Raw genomic sequence first — 12,211 nt, 5'->3', positions numbered from 1 at the left:
GAGATGTTCTAATTCTATTTAGATTTTTTTTCATTGCTCTCACTGAACATTGTCTTGAAGTGTCATGAGCACCGAACTAATGACCTGTGTCTTCATTATTATCATCATTATCATTATTATTATTAATTATTGTCATAAAATTTAGGTAGGTTTATTCGTATTCCTATTTTAAGTATAATATCTCGTCAGTATTTCATCATTTTTTTTTATAAATGCATACATAATTACATTGATAATTATGTCTAGTTTCAGTCCAATTATAAATCATCGATGGCCACAAAACATTTTTACTCATTTGATATTAACCTTGTACACAGTTCAATGGACGGGAATAAAAGATTTTTCGGCGCATGCGCTTTATTATTTACGGACACTCCTCATACAGTTGTCTACCTCACTCGGCTATTCATGTTGGGGAAAAATGCGAAATGACTTCCAACGCCATTGGTCATATTTTGTGCTTCAATATCTTGAAGTTGACGGCAAACACGAGTCACAAAACCGTCTAGAAAGTTAACAGATTTTATTTCAAAACATATATATTCAAGATTGGGAAGCTTATTGATAATACGGAGGATTCTAAAACAGTGCTTTTGATTTCATCAATATTGGCCCAAATCCGAGCCTTCTTAATATCATGGCGTCCATTATTAATAACGAGCGACTTATTGGATCTATGAAAGTGTGGATTTTCTGTGCCTTTATAATGCTAATCCCAAGATTAACACAATGTGGTAAGTATAGGTCTAAAGATTTCATATTAGCTTCATCTTGTTATACTGCAAGTGCAAGGGATGAAAATGAAGTGCCGGAATCCTTTCCCTACCTTTTTTTAAAGACGTAACGTATTATTCTATGCAGAATAGAAATGGAACTATTGCTTTGATACGAAAAGGGTTTCGAGTCATTTGATAACATAAGATATATATTAATCAATAAGCAGAATTCTGCAAAACAATGTTGAATTATTATTTTAATGTTCATTTCATTCATGTTCCGAAATTATTCAAACGTACACAGTCGTGACAGTTGCCAGTTCCATGTTTAAATAACTTGTTGTACGTTATCCGTACATTCCAACACTATACGATGAGGCTGGTAAAGGATACTCAATTTAATATTACAGGAAAATGCACTCGAATCTAGTAAAATCTCGTGAGCACGAAAATTACTCAACATATAACTTCTTTACTAGTCTTGAGAGAAATAATAAGTTTAGTCATTATGAGTATCTATCACCATTACTGACGATCATTTTTTTTTAATATTTCATCACTTTACCTGTTAAAATTGCATTCGAAACACATACCTACACCGTCCGGTAAAAGCACAAAATAAATCCAAGCCTTATTATATATTCATTCTTTCTTAATGATGATGAATAAAATGATACTGATAACAATCCTTACTATCATTATTACGAATGCTATACTATCATCATTAAATGTTATTATCATAATAGTAATTAACAGTAAGTAAATAACAGTAATTATCATTAGTGTTAGGATATCTTCTTCAGATTAACCTCTTGAAAGTCATTGCAACCTTTAGATTTTCTTACAAGCTCATTCGGTCATTGTAACTTAAAAAAATGCAAAATACATAATATAAATGAAATCATATCAAAGCGGTGATTACAATGTTGCATGATGAGGACATTTTCTCAATGTTACATATGAAAATTTACTTCCCGAAAAGGGTCTTTCTTATATCCAAAGGAAATGATAAGGGCAGTTATTCGTAATAAGTCATACATCTTTTTAGTAATTGACTGAGGTACAAAATATGCCATTTATGAAAAATACTTTTCCTTTCATTTTCACCTTTTTTGAACGCTGCGTTCCTCCATACAATGGTAAATGTATGCATAATGACCTACTCGTGTATAAGAACAAATACCACACCCAGCATAGCAAATATTGCCAGCTTGCCCCATGATCGAGTCAGGACGCGATGTGGACAGTCCTTGTTGACATTGGTCTACAATTTTTATGCTTTATCTTTTTAGTCATTTGATATATACATTAATATTATTTTCTTATATTTTACTATCTTGATTTATTTTGTTATCATTTGCTGGCATTTATTGAATCAATTACAAATAAGATTCGATTGTTGCCTATCTGTACTATATAAATGATAAAATGATAAATCCATAATTTATTGTTAGAAATACACATGAAATGAAACACTCCGAAAATTTGCTTTGCCCAATTGATCGTGGGCCCGGCAGCCGCTGTGCAGCGCCAGATCGACGAGGCTCTATCCCTTAAACCGTTGTACGCCAAACAGGGTAGCAGCAATTCCAATCTTTTAACGTCTTTTGGTCTGACGCGGCCGGGGTTTGAACCCTCGACCTCCCGGTTGTGAGACGGACGCTCTACCGACTGAGCAAACACACCGGTTTGCCCTTGCACGAGCTCGAGGTGGTCGTGATTGCCCTTTTATCTTAAGTTTTCCCAGATCCAATACTCAGCCCTATGAAATTGTCTACCTCATTAGTGTTGAAAAACATTATTAAACAGAATAAAGAAGTCAATTCGGACTTGCAGGCATAATTTACATACAAACTGACTTCTTTTTCTTGTCACGAAAAAAAAGGTTCTTTATGAGGAATGTTTTGGAGGGGATGGCCGGGGGCAGCTGTGTATGCCCTTTGTAAATATTGTCATGAACAATTGCTTTTTAAAGCAATATTCCTTGATATAATATACGATCAGTGATATTTTGCAATTCTTGCACCTTATAAGAAGAGCTTTCCTTTTACCAATGTGAAATCTTTTGGAAATTATCACAATATTACTTATAAATTCGAAATTTATAACAATAAATCTAAAAAAAATGTGCAGTTTAACTTGCTGTCAGGTATTGACGTTCGGGTACTGCAGTCTGATACTAATATCAATTTGATACAGTAGAACATTTAAGCGAGGGAAATCATGAAAATTCCGTTTAAAATCGAATGACATACTGGATTTAACGACTTTAGAAGTGTTTTATTATATTATTGTAGTAAAACAGGCAAATGTATATGAAAATGTATATGCAATGAGCGTGCTTTTGATGCCACGCCCCCACTTTGCATATCCTGAAATTCCTATTGTCCAAATTTAACGCCTGATTGATACCTATATAATCTGCATCTACTATGATCGTACGTATTAAATGAACAATCAGATCAATGGTAATTATTCTTGGAGCAGAATAATCAAATAATTATCTTTGTCATACACGGATATAATGGAATATAAAATTGGTGAGACATGACATATCTGATAAGACTGATCTATAAAATTGTTTAAGAAAAATAAAAAAAAACCTAAAAATGCAATAAATCCATCATTTATTTATTTTCCATCCAATAAAAAGAAAAAAGAACAACAATGTTTTAATTGATTAATGAGCCTGGAGTACAAATCAAGGAGTTGATTATGTAGGAGAAATATGAAAAAATTAGGAGCTTGAATTAACGAAATATCAGGCCATTAATACCGCACAAACGTATATTTTGTTTGAAAATGACAGTATATAATACATTTTTGCTATAACTAATACCTGCAAAAATATATATTCATTTAGAGGATATAGTCGATTCATAGGATTACTTTTGGCTTTTTATCTCTTATTTATCGAGAAGACTTAATTAACAGGAATTCCAATAGAACTGTTGATTTTGCTTTTTAATTCAACCCAGATGAAATCGACAAATAGCAGACAAGCAAACTCAATAATTTCCAGATAATGCAAAAACAATTGAGTTTGAATATTCATCTTGTAATCTGCCGAGAAATTATACAGCGTTTTTCCACATGTACTTTAACATGTCTGCATTGTGACAAATCGCCGTTTGTCGTGGGCAAATATGAACAGCATATGTTGACTCGATATGAGGTCTGTAGGCTTTTTATAGCCATGACGCAAAATTCAAAAGAAAAAAAAAAAAATATACCTTTACAAAGATGTATGAATTGAGGTATCTACACATTCAAAACAAATAATGGTTAGAAACGAAACTGCATTTTCATATAAAATTTATTGTGGGCCTAACCCCGGAGAAGTAATATGTACTGGAAATGGAAATTGGAAAACATAATTATGAATTCCACCTGATTGATAAGCATTTATCTTAATTATATCATAAGGCTACGGTAGAGCCAAAACAAATAACATCACTTCAGCACAAAACTATTTAATTTTCACTCCATTTTTTTTTCCGAATGGCCCCCTCTAAATTTTCGCCAAAGCTTACATGGTGGAAATGGAGAATGATGAGAGAAGATGGTCGGTGTCCATCTACACATTACATTTTAAAAAGTCCATTTGAGCACTTCTCGTGACTGATATATCGACTGTGCATGCATCCAAACGTTTACCAATCCAAGGATTTTTTAAATATAAAATAAACGAAATTATCCATAAGAATCGTAGCATGCTTGAGCTGTTTGTATTAATGTTCTCGTCATCAATGGCTGTATGATTTGTTTTTTCATGGAGAGCAAGAAATTTATTAATCTCTTAAGTAACTCGAAAATGAGGGCGCAAAGCGCCCTTGCTCGTCATATGCCGCTCTTGTATTTTATCAATTTGAATTGAAGGATCGGTGATTTTTTTTTTTTTTGGGGGGGGGGGGCGCTGCCTCCTGCCACCATGCTGCGTACCGATAAGATAAATGAGATTTTTTAATTATTCACCTGAGGATACTCAGAATAAGGTAGGACATGAGATGTGGATAATATTTGCTTGGTCTAAAAGCCATAGCCCTACTTCTTATAAACACCACATTTGGGCGAAAACTCATTTGAAGTAATAATACCCACGTAATCTAATTCCCATTTGTTATATTACCGAAATGGTAATAATAATTACAATGTAAAGCGCTCAGAAAAACATTATATTGTGCGCGAAAAAAATGTAACTATCATTATTACTATTATTTTTATCATCATTATAATTATCATCACTATTTTTATTATGATTATTATTAATGTTATCAATATTTTTATCTTTATTATTATTATTATCAGTATTTATATTTTGTTCTCATATTTTATCATTATTATTATTATTATTATTGTCCTCGTTGTTGTTATTATGGGTTTACTACCTCTTTGTGTGCTAATTATTTAGGTTTTTGTCAAATGTAACGAACGATATTGTTTCAACAAAATGACTAGGTCAATCTCTAAAACATCTACTTAAAAAAAATCCACCATTTATAAGATCCAATGACAATGTATTGTAGTTAAACTGGCAAAATATCTAAAAATATAGGCTACACAAATAAGGGAATTAATCAAGAAAGTAAATATGCAGTTTTTAGAATAGGTATAAATGTCAGTTCAGTAACAAAAATATTAATCTCATCTTTTTAAGCCAAACATGCAAATGAAGATTTCATTTTGTTTTCAACTTTGGAAATTTAGTACAAAGCAGAGCAGTTTGTAAAAATGCTTTTTATTCTTTACAAGGCCTATGGTTTTATTTCTATTCTCCTACACAGAAAAAGAACAACACGTACGTTGTTTAAACAACTCACTTTAACAGCAAGTTCTTTAAACATTGTTTAAATTTTTTAAAATCTGAATCTGAAATGGTACCCGGTTGTTTGTCCGGAGGAGACGGTAATTTCAGAAACTTTGCGATCAATATTTTTCCCATTTTAAGAATGTTTTTTCTGTGTTTTTTGTGTTTTATGTTCTTGCTAATCACATTATTTTGATTTCTTTTGTTTTTGATAAATGTGCAGAACTGAAGGATTGGCCTAGATAGGTATTTGACATTTTTCGAATTCCCTACATCCACTGCAGATTGATTTTGCCCCTTTTTGTTCTCATAATAATTTCTTATTCACTAATTGTTCATTTCTTATAGTTTATAAACATATTGTATATTATTATTGTAAACTTTAAATGGATGTGAATAAAGTTAATTCGATTTTTATATTCATAAAACGATTGAAAAGTATCATCGGACAATATTACACAGCAAAAAATATTGAAACTTATCTTTACAAATTGAATGATGGAATTATGAGAAAACCCAGGTTAAAAGATGGCGTTTTATTCGCTTAGTGTCTGGACAAAGGACATTGCTCGCAGAACTAGGAGGTGAAAGGGGAGAGGGGGGGGGGTGTTCGGAGCTGCTTTAGCCCCATCTTTTTGACTGTGACGTCTGATCATTTTCGGGGATTTGTTGCGTGTCCACTCCCCCAGTCCCGGCTCAAATACATTTCGCGGACCCGAAGGCCTGATAGATAAGCTCATCCTAATTAGGGGGAAAGGGGTGATCCCCTTTCTCTAGCATGGATCCTACTAGGTTCCTTCAATAAAGAATATCCGTTTTTATCGAACTCCGACGCAAATAATATGTTTGAACAGATGAAGAAAAATCAAACAATACTGAAATTTGTTCAAAAGGAATAAAGTTATGACATTTCAAGCTTTTGAAATATTTCGATGAAACAGTTCGATGCATGTATTCATGAATATTCAATTAGGAAAGTTATGGTGACATATCCTCACTTGTTTTGCATTTACGTTTATTAAAATTTTCCCTGCCAAGAATTATGAATACTGGATTGGCAACTTTTAATTAGTTAACAGGTGAGAGCGCTGCAACGTATTTTATCATAATTAAGGAGACATAATACATGCATGCATGAATAAATGAAATAAGTATGATTTCATGTTATAACATAAAATAGGAAAGTGGGGACAAGACGTCATCAGCCTATGATGAAGTTTTCAGCACTCTTCTTGGTGAATATTACTTCGTACATTTAGGCATAATTGTTTTCAGCGCGGAGTACCCCTTTTTATATTGATCTTTATCACGTTGACAGAGTCCGAACCTGCAGAATGGGACATTCGCCTTCGAGACGGCGGAAGTTCGAGCAGAGGAAGGGTAGAGGTCTACCTCGATGGCATGTGGGGTTCTATCTGCGCAGCTGAAGATGCTTTTCTTTACCAGACATCGAGGATTGTGTGCGGAACACTGGGCATAGACTCTACGAATGTGCGAGAGTATACAACAGATCGTGGGAGTAGTAATCTGCATAATATAAGCATTGCTCATTGCTTTAATAATTTTCACGGACCGTTAGAAAGATGTTCATATCTAAACCTGTCATCATGTAATGCCAACGAGCAGGTTTTGGCAGTCGAATGTGGTAATTCATTTTTTATTATTTTTATTCATATATTTATCTAAAAAGATGCTCATTTAACAATGTGTTGTTCTCCCATGGGGCTCTGTGACGATGTATGAATTATGAATTAGAGCTATCAGTAGGGAACATTTTATTTCTATGTTTTCATAATTTTTGTTTTCTCCAAGTCGTCCCTCCTTTTACGAATCGAAACATGGGCTTACTCTTTATGAGATTATCAATGGGAATGTTTTTACTCTAATATGAACTTACTTGAACTTTTGCATGAATAATTTACCCCATTTAGAAAGATCGGATTTGGCAGGAAAGTTGCTGAGATGCAGGAAAGAGCTCTCCACGGAGTCTGAGGAATAAAATTAGCAAATACCGTAGCGCAAAGTACAATCATGATAAAGTCTCTATGTACTTTAACACTCTAAAAAATGAAGTGCTAATTTAGCTCTTAAAGAGCGTGTACAGTGACTGCACTTCGGAGTGCTGATTTGTCTAGTTCAAATTACAGTGACTGCACTTCGGAGTGCTGATTTGTCTAGTTCAAATTTGAACTAGACACATCAGCACTCCGAAGTACAGTCACTATACACGCTCTTTAAGAGCTAAATTAGCACTTTATTTTTAGAGTGAAGGAAAGACGGGACACACTCCTGTTATCATCATCATCATCACTATCGTCAACACCACAATCATCATTATTAAATTTTAATTCTTTATATACATGTAAGGGGAATCGAAACAATTGGGTTGGAAAGTATCCTAGAAACAAATTGTTTTAAGTGGAATCGAAAAAATTGGCCGAGAACAAAATATTTCCCTTAAAGTTAGAATTATCATTATCAACTGTAATTGTTAATATCATAATTGTGACCTCACAATTATCGAATTCTAGGAATCACACTATCATGGTTTGAGAGTTATTTTTCAGTTAGAGAACAAATATGAAATTCGCAATAGTACTTCTTCTAACTTTCAGTCAATCAAGTGTGGAGTTCCTCAACGATCGATCTTAGGCGCCTTGTTTTTTTATAATACAGTAATTATTTGACTACCGTTACGCATAACGTGGTCTCATCGTCATACCATAAATTTCCTACCAAGAGCACATTAATTTATTCATTCACACCCTACACGGAACCCTTTACAATTTCATTAAATCAACCACACATTGCTGAGAGATCCCTAAGACGCCGTGGTCCCGATTTATGGAATTCTCTACCAACTCATTTATGGCAAACGTTAAATCCATGTGTAGAAATAAGTAAAACGAGGTATAAACAACGGTAGCTAGCTGAATGTATTCATATTAAAGCTGCGCTATTCAAAATAATGTTTGTTAATTTTTTATTAATAGTTAAATAAATTTCCTGTGTCAATGTTTCAGTGTATCATCAAATCATTCGTCCTTCGACATGTTCGATTTAATCAATAAACTCCACCATAACCATCATCGCCCCCATGGCCTAAATCTTCATAATTGTCTCCATCATATCCTAGACCCTATTATCTCCATCTTCATTATTTAAATTATGAACAGATATTAACATAAGTATTGTAAATGCATTATGCAATTTAATTAGTTTTCTTTTTCTCAAACAATCTGCTTAAGATGACAATGCTTCTCCTGTAACACGTGTAAATTTCGAATGATATGAGACTAAATCATTGCGTAATATATTTTTAGTTAATTTCGTTTTTCTCAATGATTCATGCCAAAAACCGTAATCAATATATTATGTTTACTACATGTGTTACGTAATGAAAAATGTACTATACAAATTATATGAATGCAGAAGAAAACAATACATCAAATCAAACCAAAACCAAAAATAAGTCGCTAAGGAAGGTTCTCTGTAAACGCCAGAATGGTAATTCGATCTTCAAAAGGTGATAATTAGAAATTATCTTATTTCAAAATTAGATAAAACACGAGATACAGCCATAGTTCTTTTAGGCACATTTTTTCCCCGGCCTTCATACTTTTTCGCCGACACGGCCAAGATGACTATATATGCACATCCCATGCTTGACTGAACCTTAACCTTCAAACCTTGCCAACCTGTGATTCTCTGTTGTACTTCGTCTTCGTTCAATCACGTACTTGGTCGGTAATCGTTTATTGATGCTGACAGGCTATAAATGAAGCACCATTTGGTGCTAGCATCGTTGTTCTGATTAAGTCATTATTACATAAACTGCACCCTTTTCCCTGTAAATCACTTTGTTCAAGGTACCGTTCTGGGCGACGTTCGACTGGTAAATGGATCAACCGTTGATGAGGGGCGGGTCGAGATCTTCATTGACGGAGAATGGGGGACAATCTGCGATGACGGTTGGGATGATGACGACGCTTTTGTTGTTTGTAAGCAGCTAGGATACTACAAGGATGGCGCTAAGGCAGTGAATGGAAGTACATACCCTCAGGGAAGTGGTCCGGTACATTTCGGTTATTCTGACTGCGATGGATCAGAAGAGAGACTTTATTGGTGTAACAGGACCGATTGGGGGGCAAGCAGTTGTGGTCACGACCGAGATGCCGGAGTGGTGTGTCCTTGTAAGTAGCGCTTAAGAGTAGAAGGCAATTCACTCAACCAATTATGCAGATGTTTCAATTATATGAATGCACATCCCCGGACTTGGCATGACATGTTCCACGCCTAGTTACAGTTCACTTACTATCTCGTTTTCTTGACATACGAATTTCATTTTATTTATTTATTTATTAAACAATATTTCAATAGGGTGCCCTGTCAGCAAAAGCTGGTATCAAAAGGGGCCCTAAAAGCATAGAAACAATACATGTATTATAGTGGTAAAACATACAAGGTAAAACAAGGTAAAAACATATAAATCATAGATATTAGAACACAGAAAGGCATAGAAAATTAAGTCATTAAAATATTTGTGGCACAGAATCATTGACATTTTAACATTTGCTGGACATTATATATGATTTGAGTTCTTTTTTTTTAAATTCAATTCATTTCATTTTGTATAGAAACATGAATGCAAATGAAATAAAAACCAAAACAAAAAGTTGGGTACTTGTGACAAGCCATCGTCGCATAAACGCGACGGCAGTGAATGCAACTGGTTTACATGATACCAACGTTAATAATAACCACTTGGTATTTCGATTTTTATTCAGTTGTCATTGGTCTGAGCCTCTTTAAAAAGAACTAAAATCATAATATTTAGAGATTTGATACCCCCATGCCTGATACAACTTCAATTGGTATATTAAAGTTCACACGCCTTCAAAACTACCTTTCTGATATTCAATCACAAAGTGCGCAAGATAAGCGATTAAAGAGACCTTGTTAACTTTTTTTAAAAAACAAGTGCACACCAAGTTATAAATAATGCATATAGCATTTCCATTTATTTGAAGGCAGGATAAAAGAGCATTGTACATTAAATACTTTTCTCACGGGCATAGGTGCCGCGGCCGGGGATCGAACCCCGGATTTTCTATGTATAGCCAGGCGCCTTAGACCACTCGGCCACGGCACCTCCGAACAGAGCCAAATTCACAATACGGTGCGCCAACTATCGGTTGCAGCGGACAGGCCAGATCGCAATACAAATGAGAAAAAATCGACATCTGTGCTATAGTACTTAAATGAGTGCAAGCATGGGATTACTCGGCGCTGGTTGACGTATCTCGACCATAATTTATCTTTACTAGGGTCCAGGAGGTAGGAGAGAAATTTGCTTGCATGTTGTGCGGAATTTAGACGTTTATGGTGATTTGTTTTGGCATATGGTTTCCATTTTTGAAACAGTGGCACTGTGCGCTGCCTGCGCCTGCTCGCGATGTCGACCCCAGAGGTCGACCCCAAATCTAGAACGCTTTCAACCGATAGATGGTGCACCATATTGTGAATCCACCGAACAGACCAGGGGCCCGTAACACAAAACTTAGCAATGATCGTAGAACAATTTTTCTACGATTGATTCCATAGACTACAATGTACAATCAATCGTGAAAATCAAGTGTACGATCAATCGCTAACCTTTGTGTTACGGGACCCAGTTCGGAGTTACCTAAGGGGAAATTTTAGTCAAATGACCTTTCATTTCTTTCACTATCATAAGCAGATTTCAAAGCAAGATATGTAACCATGCCTTACATAGCAGGATGCAGAAATTGCATAGACCAGATGACTAATACCTTGGTCACATTTGCTCTACGGCGGCCGTACGGCGAGTAGAAAACAGTCGTTTAATCCATTTTTATTCTAACCACCTATATTCAGCTGGTACGAAAATGTTAAAACGGCTGTTTTCGACTCGCCGTACGGCCGCCGTAGAACAAATTAATACCATGTGACCATGGTATTAAGTAGCACACAATCAATAAGCCAGTTCGTAGTTCCTTTCTGCGCATGATCAAAATATTCTGCGCATGATCAGAGGAAGGTCATTTGTACTAAAGTGACATGGTGGATTAAAATCTAATGAGATAAGCACCAACTTTGATGTCTTACTTATTCATATTTTCTTTTGAATTGTGGTTTTCCTTTACATCCACAAAAAACAACAATGCATCCACGAACGACTGGTATTCCACAGTTTGCCAAGTACATTGTACAAAATGCTATGATACGCATTCAAAGTAGGAATGCAACAAATACCTTCATAAAGTGTACATTGGTGTGCTATTCTCGTCACCTGGTCTATTCAATTTCTTCATCCTGCTATGTAAGGCAAGCTTACGTAATATCTTGCTTTGAAATCTGCCTATCATAATGAAAGAAATGAAAGGTCATTTGACCAAAATTGTCAATGAAGTAACTACGAACTGGTCTATTAAGACTCTTTGAAGGTATTTGCTGCACTTCTGCTATGAATGCATTAGCATGTTGTTACATCAATGATTTTGGCCAACTGTGAAATACCAGTCGCTAATTGGCGAATTGTTGTTTTTTGTGGATCTAATGAAAAACACAAATTTCATTCTAAAGAATATATGAACAATCAAAATATCAAAGTTGGAGCTTATCTCATTAAATAATCGCCATGTCACTTTGTTCCTAATGATCATGC

Source organism: Lytechinus variegatus, chromosome 14 (assembly GCF_018143015.1).
Source record: "Lytechinus variegatus isolate NC3 chromosome 14, Lvar_3.0, whole genome shotgun sequence".
Taxonomy (NCBI): domain Eukaryota; kingdom Metazoa; phylum Echinodermata; class Echinoidea; order Temnopleuroida; family Toxopneustidae; genus Lytechinus; species Lytechinus variegatus.
Note: the sequence above shows the minus strand (reverse complement) of the source record.